We start from the raw sequence: 19,925 nt of genomic DNA, 5'->3' as shown, positions 1-19,925 counted from the left end.
GGGGGGGGGGGCGTTGCTGCCCCAGGTAGCGGTCTGCAGCAGGAGGAGTGTGCCCACCTTACAGCCCAGCATCAGCACCGTTTCTGTTTTCATTAGTTGACATGGTTTTAGTTATTGAACCAAAATTCCAGCCCCAGTAATGAGGGAAAGAATGGACACTTCCGGGTTTCGAATTGTGGTGAGTGTGGGACCAGATGCTGACATATGCCGCATGCTCATCTAAGCAGCCTAGACTTCTATTCCAGCAGAAGGAATGAAGAAGTGAATAATTTAATTGAATCGCACAGTGTTTAAATTAGCTATAATAATAACTCTAAGTAGTAAAATTAATAAGGTCCAAAATATCACTTTAAACTTTAATATCAGTGTTATCTTCCGCCTTAGCAAGTCATAACTCTGCCTGCTTTGATCTTCATTTGAGGAGAAATAGAGAATGCGCATAGGCAATAAGAAGTACCTGTATTACTGTCATATAATTGCCCACTTGGCACACTGTTTATTTTAGTTTAGATGCTTTGGAGGAAGAGTAAGAAAAGACATTAGAGATTTTCAAACACTTACCAAATACTAGTGTTTATCCTACAGTATTGTTAACACTTGACCAGGGATTTTTAAATTGTCATTTTGCTGATGGCAAATACAAAATGAGAATTCTTTGGCAGAAGTTAATCTCATCATTATCCACTTTAGACAGTGTTTTTTTATGCTGATCTAGGGAGGTTTGTGCATATTTTAACTATTTTTCACATAATGATCATCTTTAAGTAGTAACATAAAAGTTAATGAGTATAGAAAATCCGCTGAATAAATCCACCCAATAATCCAGGACACTTAAGGAAATACATGCTTTAATGTGAGCACATTTTACTTCATTAGTGCTCTATTTCTCAATTCAATTATCAAACTTAGGGGAAATCGAAATCAAGATTTTTGACTGACATATTCAATGGGATTGATTGGAGTGCAGATAACTACACAATGTTTTAATATGACTGTCAGTCTTTTGATCATAATTATGATATATACTCTGAAAGCAGTTTTTAACTTATCTTTTGTATGTGCACAGGTTCTTAATAAACTATTTAATGAATAAAATGTACCTAAATATATAAAGCATACTTTCTGCTTGCCTAAATAATGTGCATATTTACTCCGATCTTATGAGTTCATTACAAACATATATAGGTGGCAGAGACAGATAATAGACAACTAAAATGTTTATTAGTACCTACACTGTTATCATTTATTACTACTTATCAGTAGTTAGAATAATAAATACAGTGAAAGAAAAAGTATAGTCCATAGGTGTTTGCGCTGGGCACACTGCATGCAGTTTGGTCCAGCCTGCTTTCTGGTTGTCCAGGACTCTGTCTCGTGAGAGGGGCCAAGGTGGAGTAGCAAGTAGGCTTTAGAGCCATTCAGACCTGCATGCAAGTTCCGCCTCCACCACCCAGTAACCGTGTGTCCTTAGGCAGGTGGTTTAACCTCTTAAAGCCTCATGTTTTGGTGGGATTTTTTAAATTTATAAGAAGGTAGTTATGAAGATTAAAGGAAATGAGTTGATAAGGCATCTAGTACAGTGCCCAGTACATAGCAATTTGTGCTTCGGGAAGGAGATGCAAAAAGGAATCCTACTGCCTGTAGGTAGGGCTCCTCTCCTAAAAAAAAAAATGCTAAAGTCCTAGTATGCTTATAATTCTAAGACATGTATGCGTTCAGAATTACATATACATATTCACTTATTTTGCTTCACTAAAATATCTGAGTTTTGTAAAACTATCTGCTTAATTTCTTTAAAGCTTTTCCTTACTAGGAGATACTACTATACTTATAAAAGGGAAAAATTCCAAATCAAATATAATCTGAAAGTTTCCTTTTCAGATTTCTAGAAGTTAAAATGTTGGTGAGAGGTGGATCTATTTTAATGCTTTGTTCTTTGATTTTAGCAGGAAAGGAAGGACAAGAAATCCTGGGGCCTGAAGCTCGGGCAGATGAAGTGGGAGGTACAGGTAACTCTTGCCTTTTTCACGCACACTGTCGTCCTTGAACAAGGCCTTTTGTGTCACTGGTTTGTGCATCTGTGAGTCCTGAATTTAGTCTCTTTCCTACTCTTTATCTTGCCCCCTTTAAATGTTTAAGCACCTAGGCGTGTGGGACACTGTATGAAAAGTTAGCTATTTATATTCTTTAACTACAGCGTACGCTTACAGATTCATGTAATACAGCAGATTTCCATCCATAAGGATGACAAGTATAATCTACAGATAATCCCCAAAATAAGTATTTGAATGATAATTTAAACTTCTATCAAATTTTTTTTACCATAGTTATAGAAATACAGATCTAACTGTTTTGAGTTTCATTGTTAGTTACCAGGATCTACATTGAATTGCCTACAACACAAAAAGCAAAGAGAGAAAAATAAGCAGATATAATCGGTTATCCAGAAACCAGATTGAGAATCATGAATACTGATGAGTGAACATGTCACAGCAAACAAGAGAATAAACATTTTTCTTGTAATTACTGTGATTGAAAAAGGCCAAAATGACGTTGAATTATAGTAAACAAGAAAATTGCTTCTAGGTGACTAAAAGTACATACTCTCTGAGACTTAAGGCTATTCCTCTGTAATGGATTCAAATCAGATTTAAGAAGCAAAAGAATAAGTGCAAATCTTAAATCCAGATCTTACATATGAAAAGAGTAGGCACTTAATTATTGTGTCTCATAAGTCAGTCTTAGAATGTAAACTTCAAAAATAAATTCCAGATTACTAAAACATTTCCTCAAAATTCTGTACTTAGAAGTAGTATAACTGTATTCTGTATATACAACCATAAATTAGATATTTCTATCATATAGTTTTAATTAAATTTTGTTTTTTTCCTTTGGTTTAACGTTTATAGTTTTTTTTTTTCCTTTGCAGTACATTTTAGGAGTATTCCACAGAGCCTTATAAATTACCTTGTGTTGTGTAAGATGAGTGTGTTTTATAGTAATGTGTCAAAAATAGATTTTCATCTATAATATAAGCATCAGCCCTCCCGTCCTTGTCAGTTCTATAAAACAAAGAGCAAGTCTTTGTACTCTTCCTGAAGGTGCATTCCAAATTAACTAAATAATAATGGAATATGTGATCATTTATGGTGTCTGCAGCCAAAGATTTTGTATTCTGCCTTTAATATGGTTATGTTGAACTTGTGTGAATAATGTATTCAGGTGTGTGCTTGTTATCAAATATTTGTCAGGCTAACTTACACATTATATAAAATATTTAAACGAGGTATTTGTTATTAGTAAAATAGTGTTAATGAACACAAGAGAATGCTGTTCATTACTCTTTTATTTAATGTTAAAATTTGATGACTTACATTACCAGAGTAATATAAGTTATTCTGTAAAAGATCGTTTGCCCTTTTAGGCAAAATGCCAGCAAAAAAGACATTTACTGTTCCAAGTTTACAGTATTTTACCTCACAATTTGCTCTTCACTACGAAAATGAATGAATTCTTTCAGTTTGAAGTACTGAGTGATACGTAATTTCCCTCCCCCCCGCCAAAACAGTCACATCTGGAAGATACAGTCACCGTGTATCAGCCAGAGCTGCCGCTGAAACACAGGACCCTCTGCCACAAGATGATGATGAGTCCTGTGCATTATTTCCTTGGAACATGGGGAGTTAGGAGTAGACAGACATTTAGTGAAACCCCGATAAGTGCAGTTTTCAGCAAAGAAGGGTGGAAATTAGACGTTTGAGACTATTGAGCAGTTAAACTTTAAAATTATGTTTCGCCTTTGCTTTTGTTAATTCCTTGACTTCTAAGGAATAATGTGCTGACGGAGTCAACAAAAACCTGGCACAAAGGTCACCATCATTAGTTGAGAACTTTGTCAGCTTCTTTCTATAGCTGACTTCCTTCTGCAATTCACGAAGTGAAGAGAACTATGGTCTCAGCTTAGTATTCAGAGAGTGAAAAATGCACCCAAAACATCCTTTGTTCTTCTAAGCATCCCTTTTTTGTTTATGTAGCTGATACCTGTGCAGAGTTTTAAAATTGGAGGATAAAGATAGGATACTTTATTCTGATGGGAGTGAAATACTGATGGCCACGTTAAAAATGTTATTTAGTCTTTACACTAAACATTTGTCTCTCTCTCTCCTTGCTTTCTCTAATTTGCGATGATAACCCTGTAATTCTGCACTTCGTCAAATGATTATAGTCCTATAGTTCTGTACTTTGACAATTAGCTGTGAGTTTCGTCACACCTGAAAGAAAACGAAATTATCATTATGTGTTTCTCTGTGCTTGCTCATCTCTTTAATGTTTAAACACATAAGTTTATCAGTCTTAGGACAAGGAATTTTGCTTTATAATTGACCTTTTCACAACATGCACTTCCCAACACTTTAAATTTTATGGGTAAAACTGTGGAATGTCTGGTCTTAGCTTGAAATTGGCTCGTGGAGACAGTGTACTTTCGTTGGAAAGAGGCCAGAATTTGAGAGCAGACTCCTAATAACTGAATCATCTGCTCCAATTTAATGTACACCTTGCCAGGACTGCTTTGAGGAAAACAGATAACAATTATACAGCACTTACTGCATGCCTGGTACAATACTAAGCACATACTGTAGTAATTCATTTAATTCTCACAACTACCCTAAGAGGTACTGTTATTATTCTCCAGATGTTATATTATACAAATGGATCATGTATTACTTCCCAAGTTTCTGATGGACATATAAAATTCTTCATTTTAAGTGTAAGTACAGTTGGCCCTTGAACAACACGGGTTTGAACAGTGCAGGTCCACTTAATACGCAGATTTTTTTTCCGATAGTAAATACTGCAGTGCTGCAGTCTGGCCTTGGCTGAGTCCGAGGATGCAGACCCATGTATGCAGAGGGCCGACTCTAAGTTACACGTGGACTTTGGACTGCACGGAGGGTCGGCACCGGTAACCTGCCCCGAGTTGTTCAAGGGTCAACTCTACTTACAGCCTAATCTCTGGCATATTAAAAATGACATTTCTAACATCACTCTTATATTTGAAATCCAAAGAAATGTAATACCATTCATTTTTTAAATATGAATAAGCTCTTCTTTAAGAGTCAGAAATGTTATATCATAATGTTTACCCCTTGAACTCATATTTCCATTCTACGTAGCCCATAGAATTTGATGCTAACATGGTGTATATTTCCTGTTTGAAGATATTTTTGATCAACTCTCATTTCTTTGCAAGAAAAACATGTATAGAAATTGAAATCTAAGTTTCTCTTAAGTTCCCAGGAACCATACGGCTCTTAAGATTAAAAAAAAGTTACGGATTGATTTATCCTATGATTATTAGTCCTACATAGTTGATCACAACATACATGACAAATTGTAATAAAAATGGTTGACCCTTGAACAACATGGGGACTGGGTCGCCAACCCTCTGCCCAGTCAGAGTCCACACAAAACTGAGAGTCGGTGCTCCCGTCTACGCAGCCCCTCCGTACACAGGACCCCTCCCTGTCCGCGGTTCCATATCCGTGGCCGCAACCAACCATGGATGGTGTAGAACTATAGTATTTACTGTATTGAAAAAACCCAGTATAAGTGGACCTGTGCAGTTCAAACCTGTGTTGTTCAGGGGTCAACTACTTATTAAAGAAAAATGTTACTGGAAATGAGATTAAAGGAGCTGAAGTATTCTTCAGTTAGCCCATATATCAGTAGTTCAATGTTGCTTATTCTAGAAGAAAAAGTGTTCAGCATTAATAGTTTCCTTTTTTCTTTAGCACACTGAGATAACCTTATTCTCATAAATAAAAAGGTGAAATACATTTTTGTTATAAATGATTTATTCGATTCTTTACATATTCAGATTTGCAAAGAATTATGGTTATCTATTAATAAAAATATTTTAATGTCTTGTCAACTGACAGTTCTATTAAATGCTCCTTCAGTTTTGTTGAAAGCAAACATGGAAAGCCACCTAATTTCCTAAAGGATTTGTTTCCCAGTCACCAGAATCATTCACTCCCTCATTTCCTGGGACATGTGCCAAAAGGCTTTACCAATACTTACTTATCAAAGGACTAATGATATCTGTTTTGGCTTTTGTTACTTTTTTCCCCTAACTTTGAGGCACCTTGTTTAATATATTCAGAAATGGTTGGAGATATTGAAATATTGCTAATTTTAGTACCTTCTGTCAGTACATTTTTTAATAAAAATCCTTTTAACATGTGAATTAACTATATTTTGATCGATACCTTAGAGCTATAAACTTAGTTCATTCAATTTCTGGAAAATTTGTACCTAATAACCTTACTAGTAAAACCAGTTATCACTGTTAGACCAATCAGCCAAATCAGACTTTCTGTCAGGAAAAAAAAGGGTGTCTTCATTTTTCTAATTAAAATAAATGTGTCGACACACATTTTGAGGGATTTTATAAAATATTTTCTATGAAAAATATATGTTACAAATAATGAATATATAAAGTATAAATACATCTTTAAAATAGATTATTCAATAATGAGATTAAGATTATTTAGATCTAATCTAATCGTTGTGCTTTATAAAAATCTTGGTCTCCAAATGGGTACCTTTACAACCAGTGTATAGATAAACTTATAACTTATTGAAGATGCAAGGTTTGTGTATAAAATACAGATTATGTATATAATTCTGAAAAACGTACACTATTTAAAACCTCATCATACCATCATCTAGCATATATATAGTTACTAGGCTATAGAAAATATAAACATTTTAAAAGTGGAGACTATTTAACTGAAATAAATATTTTGTAATATAATCTGATAAAAATATTTTTAAGTAACTTGTCAAATCTATATTAATGTATAGGAAATCACATAAAATATAAATTTCATTCATAAGTTTAATCTAGTTTAACTTGAAAATTTGAAGTTACATTGAAGAGACCTAAGAACACAGACTTGTACTGCTGTAAGTTATTCAGAAGTGCTTATTGTTCTAGCTAATGACAGATCCTAGGAAGTGTTTTCGAGAATACTCTTTGCTTTGCTCTCACCAGCCTCCTGAAGAGCAGTGAATGTTTTAATAATAGGGAATGAAACAGGTGAGATCATTAAAGGAAAATTACTCTCACTCCCTCTGGATATATTATATAGCTGAGTTCAGAGCTTTGTAACTAGGGCCAAAATAATCCCCATTTCACTTGCCATACTTTATCCCTGATAGAAATCCATGTAAACAGGAAAGGCTGGAGGCCTAGAGCGCTCTTATGTTGCCCTGATTGATCAACAAAGAAGGTTTTCCCCAATCGGTATTTTGAATCGTTTTCCTTCGGCAACCTGGAGGCTTTTTACACTCCGAGGCAATGCACTGTATTAACGTAAGGGATGGAGGGGGAGGGATCTGCCTCTTTGAAGTTAGAGCAAAGGACTGTGAAAAAAGCAGGGGTAGAAAGAAGAACCTTCAGGATTCTAGGAAGGACCGTGCATGGAAGGAAGCTGAGGATCTGGAAGTAGATTCCGTTTAAACCAACAGTACTGGCTTCCCTTTAAAAGAGCCTCTCCCCACCCCCCCACCGGATCCAGTAACCCTGGTTTGGTGACTCACAGGCGTCAACTAAAAACTACAGTTCCCAGTACAGTTACCATTGAACAACACAGGCCTTAGAGGCACCTGACCCTCCCCGCGGTGGAAACTCTGTGTGTAATTTACAGCCAGCCCTTCCCACACGAAGTTCCTGAGTCCACAGTTCCACATCCTCGGATCCAACCAACCACAGTCATGTAGTACCATAGTATTTACTGTTGAAATAATCCGAGTATAAGTAGAGACCGACTCAGCTCAAACCCATGTTGTTCAGGGGTCAGCTGTGCATAGCAGATGCTAAATAATTGATAGCTCTTGGCTGCATTTAAAAGGAGGAAAAAATGACTAGTCATCATGATTACTATGTCATCGGCTCTAAGTTTGTAAATAGCAGCCACCCTGCGGAGTTGGGTTACTACTCCTGTGCAAGATTGCTTTGGCAACTGTCGAACAAAAGGATGCCCTTACATTACCATTTTAATTTTTTTTCATTAATTTTTTTGGCTGTGCTGTGGCTTTGTTGCTGCGCACGGGCTTTCTCTAGTTGAGGCGAGCGGGAGCTACTCTTCGTTGCGGTGCGTGGGCTTCTCACTGCGGTGGCTTCTCTTGTTGTGGAGCACGGGCTCTAGGTGCGCGGGCTCAGTAGTTGTGGCTTGCGGGCTCTAGGGCGCGGGCTCAGTAGTTGTGGCGCACGGGCTTTAGTTGCTCCGTGGCATGTGGGATCTTCCCGGACCAGGGCTCGAACCCGTGTCCCCTGCATTGGCAGGTGGGTTCTTAACCCCTGCACCACAAGGGAAGTCCCACCATTTTAAGCACTGGTTCAGTCTGCTGCTTTATAAATTTAGAACTGAGTTCAGTCTGAAGTGTGTGAAGAGGTCAGCCATGAGACACCCGGGGGCCACCCTGACCCGGGGCAGTTAGCAGCAGTGTGGAGCAGACCCTCCTCCGGGAGGAAGAGGACGGGAACCCCAGGATACCAGTCCCGCTCTGCAAACGCGGCAACGCTCTGGGCTGCCTTCTCCAAGTGAAGACGTGCTGTTATGCCCGGAACCTTCTGACTCAGGGAAAATGCCTCTCCTTCACCCCACAGTTAACATTTACTGAGGAAGAAACACAGAAAGAATACCCCTGCCTGTATCTGAATACCAGGGTAGATAGGAAGCAATTTTATCAATTTGATACTCTTTGACTCTTATTAGACGTCTTTCCAACTGTAGGGAACTATTAAAGCTATTTTCTGAGAAATCACATAACTGAACTGAACTTCAGAGCAGTTTGTTATTCAGAGAATGGTTCAGATTTCAAGCACAACTCCAACTAAATAGGAACAGTAGGTTGCTAGGAAGGACTGAGGTTTGAGAACTACATTTTTCTCTTTTCCTGTTTTCCTTGCTTTATCACTGATTCAGAAACTAAGGATTCAGCCAACCTTCTCTGTGTCTTGTTCATCAGTAAAATGGAATAGAAGTACAACCCTAAAGGTTACAAGGGATATTGTGACAATGTCAAGACTTTTATAACATCTTAAACTTATGAAAACGGACTTCTTAATGGATTATAACAGAACGAGTAAATTTTTAATGTTCTGTAAATATTTCCTGCAAGTTCAAGAACAGTCATTTATTCTCTCAAGATAAACAATTTCTTATTTAGGAAAACTATGTAACAACTTGGTGGTGAAATTGGTTTTTATAGAGTATGCATTTCTTTTAGTAAAAGATGATGAATGCGACTCAGATGCAGAAAATGAACAAAACCATGATCCTAACGTTGAAGAGTTCCTGCAGCAACAAGACACTGCAGTCATCTACCCCGAGGCGCCCGAGGAGGACCAGAGGCAGGGCACGCCGGAGGCCAGCGGGCACGATGAAAACGGTAACAAGCATCACGGCCGCTTTGTTCTCAGCTCCGAAGGATTATTGCTTCCATTACTCTATGTGGGAACCCACTCTACTAGAGGGAACATTTTTTGAAAACCAGAATTTATTGCAGGTGGCTGTAGAGAGTGATCTCTTTAACGAGTGGAACACTGTCCATGGTAACAGTATAGCAATGCTATCAGTGGCCTCTCGTGTACATAGTGTGATGCCACCACATATGAAATGCTTAGGGAAGTGCCTGGACATTGATTTCCATTCACTTACATGGTAGCAAGTAGTAGAAATGGGAACTAGGATGACCCTTAGTACCCTTTGATTATTCTCCACTGTTCTGGCAAGAAAAGCATGGCTGTCTGGTGCAAAACATACTAATTTGGATACAGATGGTTTTCCTGTATCTACTTTGGTCCTCTCTGCTATGAACAGCCAGTATATACAGAGTGGTAAAATAAAATAATAATGCGTTCATACTCTCCTGAAAAGAAATATGCTGTCATTCTGCCTTCCATGCACTAGAAACAGATGAAAATATTCCTGTAAGAAATTTTACACAGTATCTGTACCAAGAACTAGGAAGATGCTTGGAATGTTTGAGGATATTTGAAGTATTAAGATCCTAAATCTGGTTTGGTTTTTCCAGGGTTCCCAGTTTAATGGATAGATTTAGCTTAATAGCCCAATAATCAACTTTTTACAAGACTCTTTAGAGCAGTTTTATATTTAGGGCAAAATTGTACAGAGGTGCAGAGATTTCCCATATTCCCCCTGCCCCCCCCCCATTATCAACGTCACTCACCAGAGCGGTACTTTTTTTTTTTTAACCAAGGATGAACCTACATTGACACATCATAATCACTCAAAGACCCTAATTTGCATTAGGGTTCACTCTTGGTGTTGTACGTTCTGTGGGTTTGGACAAATGTACAATGACAAGGATCCATCATTATAGTATCACACAGAGTATTTTCACTGCCCGAAAAAGTCCTCTGTGCTCTGCCCATTCATCCTGCCCTCCTCCTTGCCCTTGGCAACCACTGATGTTTTTATGCCTCCATAGATTTGCCTTATCCAGAATATCTTATAGTTGGAGTCATATAGTATATAGTCATATAGCCTTTTCAAATTGGCTTCTTTCACTTAGTTATGCATTTAACTTTCCTCTATGTCTTTTCATGGATTGATAACTCATTTCTTCTAAATATTCCATAGTCTGGATGTACTGCATTTTATTTATCCATTCACCTACTGAAGGACACCTTGGTTGCTTCCAAGTTTTGGCAATGATGAATGAAGCTGCTATAAACATTCATGCACAGATTTTGGTCTGGAAATAAGTTTTCAGCTCCTTTGGGTAAATACCAAGGTGCACAATTGCTGGATTATATGATAAGAATATGTTTAGTTCTAGAGGAAACTGCCAAACTATCATCCAGAGTGGCTGTACCATTTTTCATTCCACCAGCAATGATGAGAGTTCCTGTTGCTCCACATCATGGCCAATATTTCATGTTCTCAGTGTTCCCGATTTTGGCCATTCTACTAGTGTGTAGTCGTATCTTGCTGTTTTAATTTGTATTTCCCTAATGAAATATTATGTGCAGCATCTTTTCACACTTATTTGTCATCTGTATATCTTCTTTGATGAGGTGACAAAGTCCTTGGCCCATTTTTTAAATTTTTAAATTTTATATTGGAGTTAGTTGATTTACAGTGTTGTGTTAGCTTCAGGTGTACAGCAGTTATTTAGTTATACATGTACGTACCTATTCTTTTTCAGATTCTTTTCCCATATAGGTCATTGCAGAGTATTGAGTAGAGTCCACTGTGCCATGCACTAGATCCTTGTTGGTTGTCTGTTTTATATATAGTAGTGTGCACATGTGAATCCCAATCTCATTTATCCCGCCCCCGCCTTTCCCCTTTGGTAACCGTAAGTTTGTTTTCAAAGTCTGTGAGTCTGTTTCTGTTTTGTAAATAAGTTCATTTGGACTATTTTTTAGATTCCACATATAAATGATATCCTTTGATATTTATCTTTCTCTGTCTAACTTACTTAGTATGATAATCTCTAGATCCATCCATGTTGCTGCAAATGGCATTATTGCATTCTTTTTTATGGCTGAGTAATATTCCATTGTGTATATATACCTATATATATATATATATATATATATATATACACCACATCATCTTTATCCATTCCTCTGTCGATGGACACTTAGGTTGCTTCCATGTCCTGGCTCTTGTAAATAGTGCTGCAGTGAACATTGGGGTGCATGTACCTTCTTGAAGTATGATTTTCTCTGGATATATGCCCAGGAGATGGATCGCTGAATCATATGGTAGCTCTATTTTTAGTTTTTTAAGGAACCTCCATACTGTTCTCCATAGTGGCTGTATCAGTTTACATTCCCACCAACAGTGCAAGAGGGTTCCCTTTTCTCCACATCCTCTCCAGCATTTATTGTTTGTAGATTTTTTGATGATGGCCATTCTGACCGGTGATACCTCACTGTAGTTTTGATTCTCATTTCTCTAATAATTAGTGATGTGGAGCATCTTTTCATGTGCTTTTTGGCCATCTGTATATCTTCTTTGAAAGATAAACAAAATAGATAAACATACATTTGTATAGTTGGAGAAATATACATTTCTCCAAATGTAAATATATATTTGGAGAAATGTATATTTAGATCTACTGCCCATTTTTTTGATTGGGTTGTTTGTTTTTTCGATATTGAGCTGCATGAGCTGTTTGTATGTTTTGCAGATTAAACCCTTGTCGTTCACTTCATTTGCAAATATTTTCTCCCATTCTGTGGGTTGTCTTCATTTTCTTTATGGTTTCCTTTGCTGTGCAAAAGCTTTTAAGTTTAATTAGGTCCCATATGTTTATTTTTGTTTTTATTTTCGTTACTCTAGGAGGTGGATCCAAAAAAGGTATTACTGCAATTTATGTCAAACAATGTTCTGCCTATGTTTTCCTCTAAGAGATTTATAGCATCCAGTCTTACATTTAGGTCTTTAATGAATTTCGAGTTTATTTTTGTGTATGCTGTTAGAGAATGTTCTAATTTCATGCTTTTACACATAGCTCTCCACTTTTCCCAGCACCATTTATTAAAGAGACTGTCTTTTCTCCGTTGTATATTCTTGCTTCCTTTGTCATAGATTGACCATAGGGGTGTGGGTTTATTTCTGGGCTTTCTATCCTGTTCCATTTATCTGTATTTCTGTCTTTGTGCCAGTACCATACTGTTTTGATGACTGTAGCTTTATAGTATAGTCTGAAGTCAGCCTGATTCCTCCAGCAGCTCTGTTTTTCTTTCCCAAGATTCCTTTGGCTATTCAGGGTCTTTTGTGTTTCCATACAGATTTTAAGGTTTTTGTTCTAGATCTGCAGAAAATGCCATTAGTTATTTGATCGGGATTGCATTGAATCTGTAGATTGCCTTGGGTATAGTATAGTCATTTTGACAATATTGATTCTTCCAATCCAAGAATATGGTATATCTTTCCATCTGTTTGTGTCATCTTCGGTTTCTTTCATCAGCATCTTATAGTTTTCTGCATACAGGTCTTTTGCCTCCTTAGGTAGGTTTGTTCCTAGGTATTTTATTCTTTTTTCATGCACTGATAAATGGTATTGTTCCCTTAATTTCTCTTTATGATCTTTCGTTGTTAGAGTATAGGAATGCAACAGATTTCTCTGCATTAATTTTGTGTCCTGCAACTTTACTGAATCCATTGACGCGCTCCAGTAGTTTTCTGGTAGCACCTTTAGGATTTTTTATGTATAGTATCATGTCATCTGCAAACAGTGACAGTTTTACTTCTTCCTTTCCAACTTGGATTCCTGCTATTTTTTTTTTTTTCTTCTCTGATTGCTAGGGCTAAGACTTCCAAAACTATGTTGAAGAGAAGTGGCGAGAGTGGACATCCTTGTCTTGTTCCTGATCTTAGAAGAAATGCTTTCCGCTTTTCACCACTGAGTATAGTGTTAGCTGTGGGTTTGTCATATATGGCCTTTATTATGTTGAGGTATATCCCCTTTATGCCCACTTTCTGGAGAGTTTTTATCTTAAATGGGTGTTGAAATTTTGCCAAAGGATTTTTCTATTGAGATGATCATATGGTTTTTTTCCTTCAATTTGTTAATGTGGTGTATCACACTGAATACTTGTGGGTACTGAAAAAATCGTTGCATCCCTGGGATAAATCCCACTTGATCATGGTGCCTGATCCTTTTAATGTATTGTTGGATTCTGTTTGCCAGTATTTTTTTTGTTGAGGATTTTTGCATCTATGTTCATCTATGAGATTGGCCTGTAATTTTCTTTTCTTGTGGTATCTTTGTCTGGTTTTGGTATCACAGTGATGTTGACCTCATAGGATGAATTTTGGAATGTTCCTTCGTCTGCAATTTTTTGAAACAGTTTCAGAAGGATAGGTGTTAACTCTTCTCTAGATGTTTGATAGAATTCCCCTGTGAAGCTGTCTGGTCCTGGACTTCTGTTTATTGGGAATTTTTGAATCACAGTTTCAGTTTCAGTGCTTGTGATTATTGTTCATATTTTCAATTTCTTCCTTGTTCATTTCTGGGAGATCTTACCTTTCTAAGAATTTGTCCATTTCTTCTAGGTTGTGCATTATATTGGCATATAGTTGCTTGTAGTAGTCTCTTAAGATCCTCTGTATTTCTGCGGTGTGTCCATTGTAACTTCTCCTTTTTCATTTCTAATTTTATTGATTTGAGCCCTCTCCCTTTTTTTCTCCATGAGTCTGTCTAAAGGTTTATCTATTTTGTTTATCTTTTCAAAGAGCCAGCTTTTAGATTCATTGATCTTTTCTAATGTTTTCTTCATCTCTGTTTCATTTATTTCTGCTCTGATCTTTATGATTTCTTTCCTCCTGCTAACATTGGGGGTTTTTTGTTCTTATTTCTCTAGTTGCTTTAGGTGTAAGGTTAGGTTGTTTATTTGGGATTTTTCTTGTTTCCTGAGATAAGACTGTATTGCTGTAAACTTCCCTCTTTAGAACTGCTTTTGCTGCACCCCATAGGTTTTGGATCTGTCTATAAGTAGATTCTTGGTTTGCACTTACCATGAGGTTTTTTTTTTTTCTTTTTTTGCGATACGTGGGCCTCTCACTGTCGCGGCCCCTCCTGTTGCCGGACGCGCAGGCTCAGCGGCCATGGCTCACGGGCCCAGCCACTCCGGCACGCGGGATCCTCCTGGACCGGGGCACGAGCCCGCGTCCCCTGCATTGGCAGGCGGACTCTCAACCACCGCGCCACCAGGGAGGCCCTACCATGAGGTTTTGATACAGCAGTCTGTATATGTATATACAAGATTGTTTTAAGTCGCTGGTCTCTTAATTCCAAATGCCCTGCCTTGTACTCTCCTCTTCTCATGATTGCTGGTTTTGATAGCATGTCTGTGAGTGGATGATTTCCTACCTTTACTGTATATTTGCCTTGAGCACTCAGCTTCCACATTCATAATTTTCTTGTTTTCTCTCGTGGGCTTTTCTTTTCTGCCTAGAGCAGTTTCTTTAGCGTTTGTCGTAGAGCTGGTTTGGTGGTGCCGTATTCTCTTAGCCTTTGCTTGTCTGTAAAGCTTTTGATTTCTCCGTCGCATCTGAACAAGAGCCTTGCTGGGTATTCTTGGTTGTAGGTTGTTCCCTTCCACCACTTAAATATGTCCTGCCACTCCCTTCTGGCCTGCAGAGTTTCTGCTGAAGTACCAGCTGATAACCTTATGGGGATTCCCTTGTATGTTACTTGTTGCTTTTCCCTTGTTGCTTTTGATATTTTCTCTTTATCTTTCATCTTTGTCAAGTTGATTAACAGGTCTCCGCATATTCCTCCTTGGGTTTATCCCTTATGGGACTCTCTGCACTTCCTGGACTTAGGTGACTGTTTCCTTTCCCATGTTAGGGAAGTTTTCAACTATTATCTCTTCAAATACTTTCTCAGGCCCTTTGTCTCTCTCTTCTCCTTCTAGGACCCCTATAATGCAAATGTTGGTGCGTTTAGTGTTGTCCCAGAGGTCTCTTAGGCTGTCTTCATTCCTTTTCATTCTTTTTTCTTTATTCTGTTCTGCAGCAGTGATTTCCACCATTCTGTCTTCAGCTCACTTATCCATCCTTCTGCATCATTTATTCTGCTATTGATTCTTTCTGGTGTATTTGTCATTTCATTTATTGTATTGTTCAACTCTGTTTGTTTTTTAAATCTTCTAGCTCTTTGTTAAACATTTCTTGTATCTTCTTGGTCTGTGCCTCCATTCTTTTTCTGAGATCTTGGATCATCTTTACTATCATTACTGTGAATTTGTTTTCAGGTAGATTGTCTATCACTTCATGTAATTATCCTTTTGGGGTTTTATATTGTTCCTTCATCTGGAACATATTCCTCCGCCATCTCATTTTGTCTCACTTTCTGTGTTTGAGGTCCCACAGACCGCAGGATTGTAGTGCCTCTTGGTTCTGGTGTCTGCCCCCTGGTGAGTGAGGCTGGTCATGGGGCTTGTGCAGGCTTCCTGGTGGGAGGGACTGGTGCCTGCCCACTGGTGGGTGGAGCTGGGTCTTGTCCCTCTGGTGGCAGGGCCATGTCAAGGAGTGTGTTTAGAGGTGGCTGTGGCTCAGGATGACTTTAGGCAGCCTGTCTGCTGATGGGTGGGGCTGTGTTCCCACCCTGTGGGTTGTTTGCCCTGAGGCGTGCCAGCACTGGAACCTAAGGGCTGTTGGGTGGGGCCGGGTCTTGGTGTCAAAATGGCGGCCTCCAGGACAGCTCATGCCAGTGAGTAGCCCACAGTACCTCTGCCACCAGTGTCCTTTTACCCACAGTGAGCCACAGCCATCCCTCACCTCCCCAGCAGACCCCTCCAAGACCACCCAGGGTGCTATGGAGTCACTACTCTTTCCCATGTCCCAGCTCACATGAGACCTTATTTGTGCCCTCCAAGAGTGGTGCTTCTGTTTCCCCAGTCCTGTGGAGTTCCTGCAGTCAAGCCCCACTGGCCTTAGAAGCCAAATGCTCTGGGGGCTTCTCCTACCAATGCAAGACCTCCAGACCGGGGAGCCTGACGTGGGGCTCAGAACTCTCACTCCTGTGAGAGAACCTCTGTGATACAGTTATTTTCTAGTTTGTGGGTCGAACTAGAAAATAATTAGTATGGGATCTGATTGTATTGCGAATGTGCCCCTTCTACCATCTCGTTGTGGCTTTGTCTTTGGAAGTAGAATTATCTTTTTTGGTAGGTTCCAGCCCTCTTTTGTTGATGGTTGTTTAGCAGTTAGCTGTGATTTTTCTGTCTTTGTGAGAGGAGGTGAGCTCAGGTCCTTCTACCCCACCATCTTGTCCTCCAGGTTTACTTTCATCTCAAGTATGTATTCTCGAACTCAGTAGTTCCAGTGGTGATTTCCTGATTCTCCGTCATGAAGTTGGAGGAGGAAGGGGGCTGTGATTTGGCCCATTTTTTTAATTAAATTATTTGATTTCTTAGCAGTGAGTTTTAAGAATTCTTTGTATATTTTGGATACTAGTCCTTTTTCAGATGTGTCATTTGAAAATAGTTTTCCCAGTCCATGGCTTATCTTCTAATTCTCTTCTGGTTCTCTTGTTATTGTCTTTCATGGAACAGAAATTTTTCATTTAATGAAGTCCAGCATATCAAGTATCTCTTTCATGGCTCATGCCTTTGGTATCTAAACTGGCATTACCATACCCAAGGTCACATAGGTTTTCTTCTGTTGTTGTCTGTGATCCATTTTGAGCTTTGTAAAGGGTGTAAGGTCTGTGTTTACATTTTTTTCTTTTTTTTTTTTTTTTTTTTTTTTTTTTTTTTTTTTTTTTTTGGTATGTGGTTGTCCAGTTGCCTTTGCTTTTTGGGCTGTCTCTTCTGTGCCACTGACCCATTTGTCTGTTCTCTCGCCAACACCACACTTTCTTGATTATTGTAGCTACATAGTAAGCCTTGAAGTCAGATAGTGTTGGTCTCCCAACGTTATTCTTCACCTTCAATGTTATGTTGCCTCTTCTGGGTCTCTTGCCTCTCTGTATAAACTTAGAATGTCTGTCATTATCCATAAAATAACTTGATTGGGATTACATTGACTCTGTAGACCTAGTTGGGGAGAACTGACATCTTGACAATATTGAGTCAATGTTGAGTATCCATGAACATGGAATATCTCTCCATTTATTTAGTTCTTTGATTTTATTCATCAGACTTTTGTAGTTTTCCTCAAATCTTATACATAATTTGTTAGATTTATGCCTAAGTATTTTTGGTGCTAGTGTAAATGGTGTTGTATCAATCAACTTTTAAATTTTTGAAGGAAATCGAGAAGGATGGTACAGAAAACAAAACAGATTCCATTGTGAAGAGTCAACTGTACCTTCCTTAAATCAGGAATCAGCTATGCAAAAGAGCGGAAAGAGAAGTTTCACTCCAGAATAGATAGGATTTCTGTAACTAATTTGGTGACAAAGGAAAAAGAAGTAGGGTATTCTAGAAATTGTTTCCTGCAGTGTGGCAAAGGGACACGTTTCTGAAAACTGTAAGTAATTACCCCTGGGGACACAGCATTTCAGCTTAATGATATGCGTTCTGTTGATCTGTTTGCATATTTGCAGAGTCCGTAGTTATTGGCATTATAATCCTGTCGGGCCTTAGTTTTCTACTTTTGTTTCTTGGTTGTTTTTTTTTTTTCTCTTAAAGAAAATGTGTTAACATTTCACCTGAAGAAGCAGTAGCTTACCATAAATATGAAAGGGAAATAGAACATTTTAAATGCAGATGTGTATAACTGTGTAGAATTTTTATGTAACAGAGGATTTCAGAAAGTATCAGTGAAAGAAAATAGTGAAAACTAAAGAAACGTTCCATTGCATAGATCAAATAAGGTTAAACTTTGTAAAATCCATTGTTACAAATCAGTGCAGTAAAATCCCATAAAAATTGAGGCCTTAACTGTTCTGAATTAGTAAAACATTTTTTGTTTTCTTTGTCTAATTATTATTCAATGTTTTTAATTCAGGAATTCATTACTTTTAGGTATATAATCTAATTTAACTGCTAATACAGTATTTCACAGTAGATTTTCTGTCATACCAGCAACATCTGTTTACATAGAAAAAGTGATTATCTTCAGAAGCACTTAGGTTTTTAGTGTTTTAATAGATTAAACATACCGTCTGCATGTCATAAGTTGTAAACAGGGAAACTTCAACAGATGGATTATCACAAATTCTGGTTCAGTGGGGAACAAATCAGGAAATTTTTCACAGGTTTTATATCAGTCTGCCTACTAAAGGAAGTTTAAGATACAGAAATTTAAAATGTTTTTTCTTTTTAACATCTTTATTGGAGTATAATTGCTTTACAATGGTGTGTTAGTTTCTGCTTTACAACAAAATGAATCAGTTATATATATGCATATGTTCCCATACCTCTTCCCTCTTGCATCTCCCTCTGCTTTATAACAAAATGAATCAGTTATACATATACATATGTTCCCATATCTCTTCCCTCTTGCGTCTCCCTCCCTCCCACCCTCCCTATCCCACCCCATCCCACCCCTCCAGGCGGTCACAAAGCACCGAGCTGATCTCCCTGTGCTATGCGGCTGCTTCCCACTAGCTAGCTACCTTACGTTTGGTAGTGTATATATGTCCATGCCTCTCTCTTGCTTTGTCACAGCTTACCCTTCCCCCTCCCCATATCCTCAGGTCCATTCTCTAATAGGTCTATGTCTTTATTCCTGTCTTACCCCTAGATAAGTATATGCACGGTCACAGATACATAAAGAGATTATGGTTAAAAAAATGGTCAGATACAGGTTGGATTTTTTAGTAGTATTGAATTGCTACTATAAGTTTATTATAGGAATTCTAAAGAGAAACATTTTTTTCCTTACATGACAAGTCTTCATTGCTAAAAAGTGAGTTTTTAAAAAATAATATTCCAGTATTTTTTAAAACAGAAACAAAAATTCTAACTTTTAAACCTGTTCATTCTATAACTTATGATGTCAAATATTTAGATTTTTTTCATTGTTTTATGCAATTGGCCTAAAAGAATAAATTCATATCTCATACGTGTGAGAACATTCAATAGATACTGATTTATGAGTATGAACTTGCTATTTGAATATGAGAAACTTGTCATTTTATGGATATTTTGTGTACTGATTGGAAGGATTAATGAAGGTAAAGAAGAGAATAGAATGTAATGCAAGCAGACCACTTATGACCCAGGAGTACAAGGTGCTTGAATCATGGAATCACACTGTGACTGTGATACTGAGGACCAAACACCTGTTAACGGTGGACTCTGACGTTAGCCGCTGAGACCAGTAGGATAGACAGACAGTCTGGCAAGGAGAGTGTCCCAAATGTTGATTTCCCACTTGTCTGTACAAATAGGAAATTGATACTAGACAAAATATAACTTG

The sequence above is a fragment of the Lipotes vexillifer genome, unplaced genomic scaffold, assembly GCF_000442215.2.
Source record: "Lipotes vexillifer unplaced genomic scaffold, Lipotes_vexillifer_v1.1 scaffold439, whole genome shotgun sequence".
Lineage (NCBI taxonomy): Eukaryota > Metazoa > Chordata > Mammalia > Artiodactyla > Lipotidae > Lipotes > Lipotes vexillifer.
Note: the sequence above shows the minus strand (reverse complement) of the source record.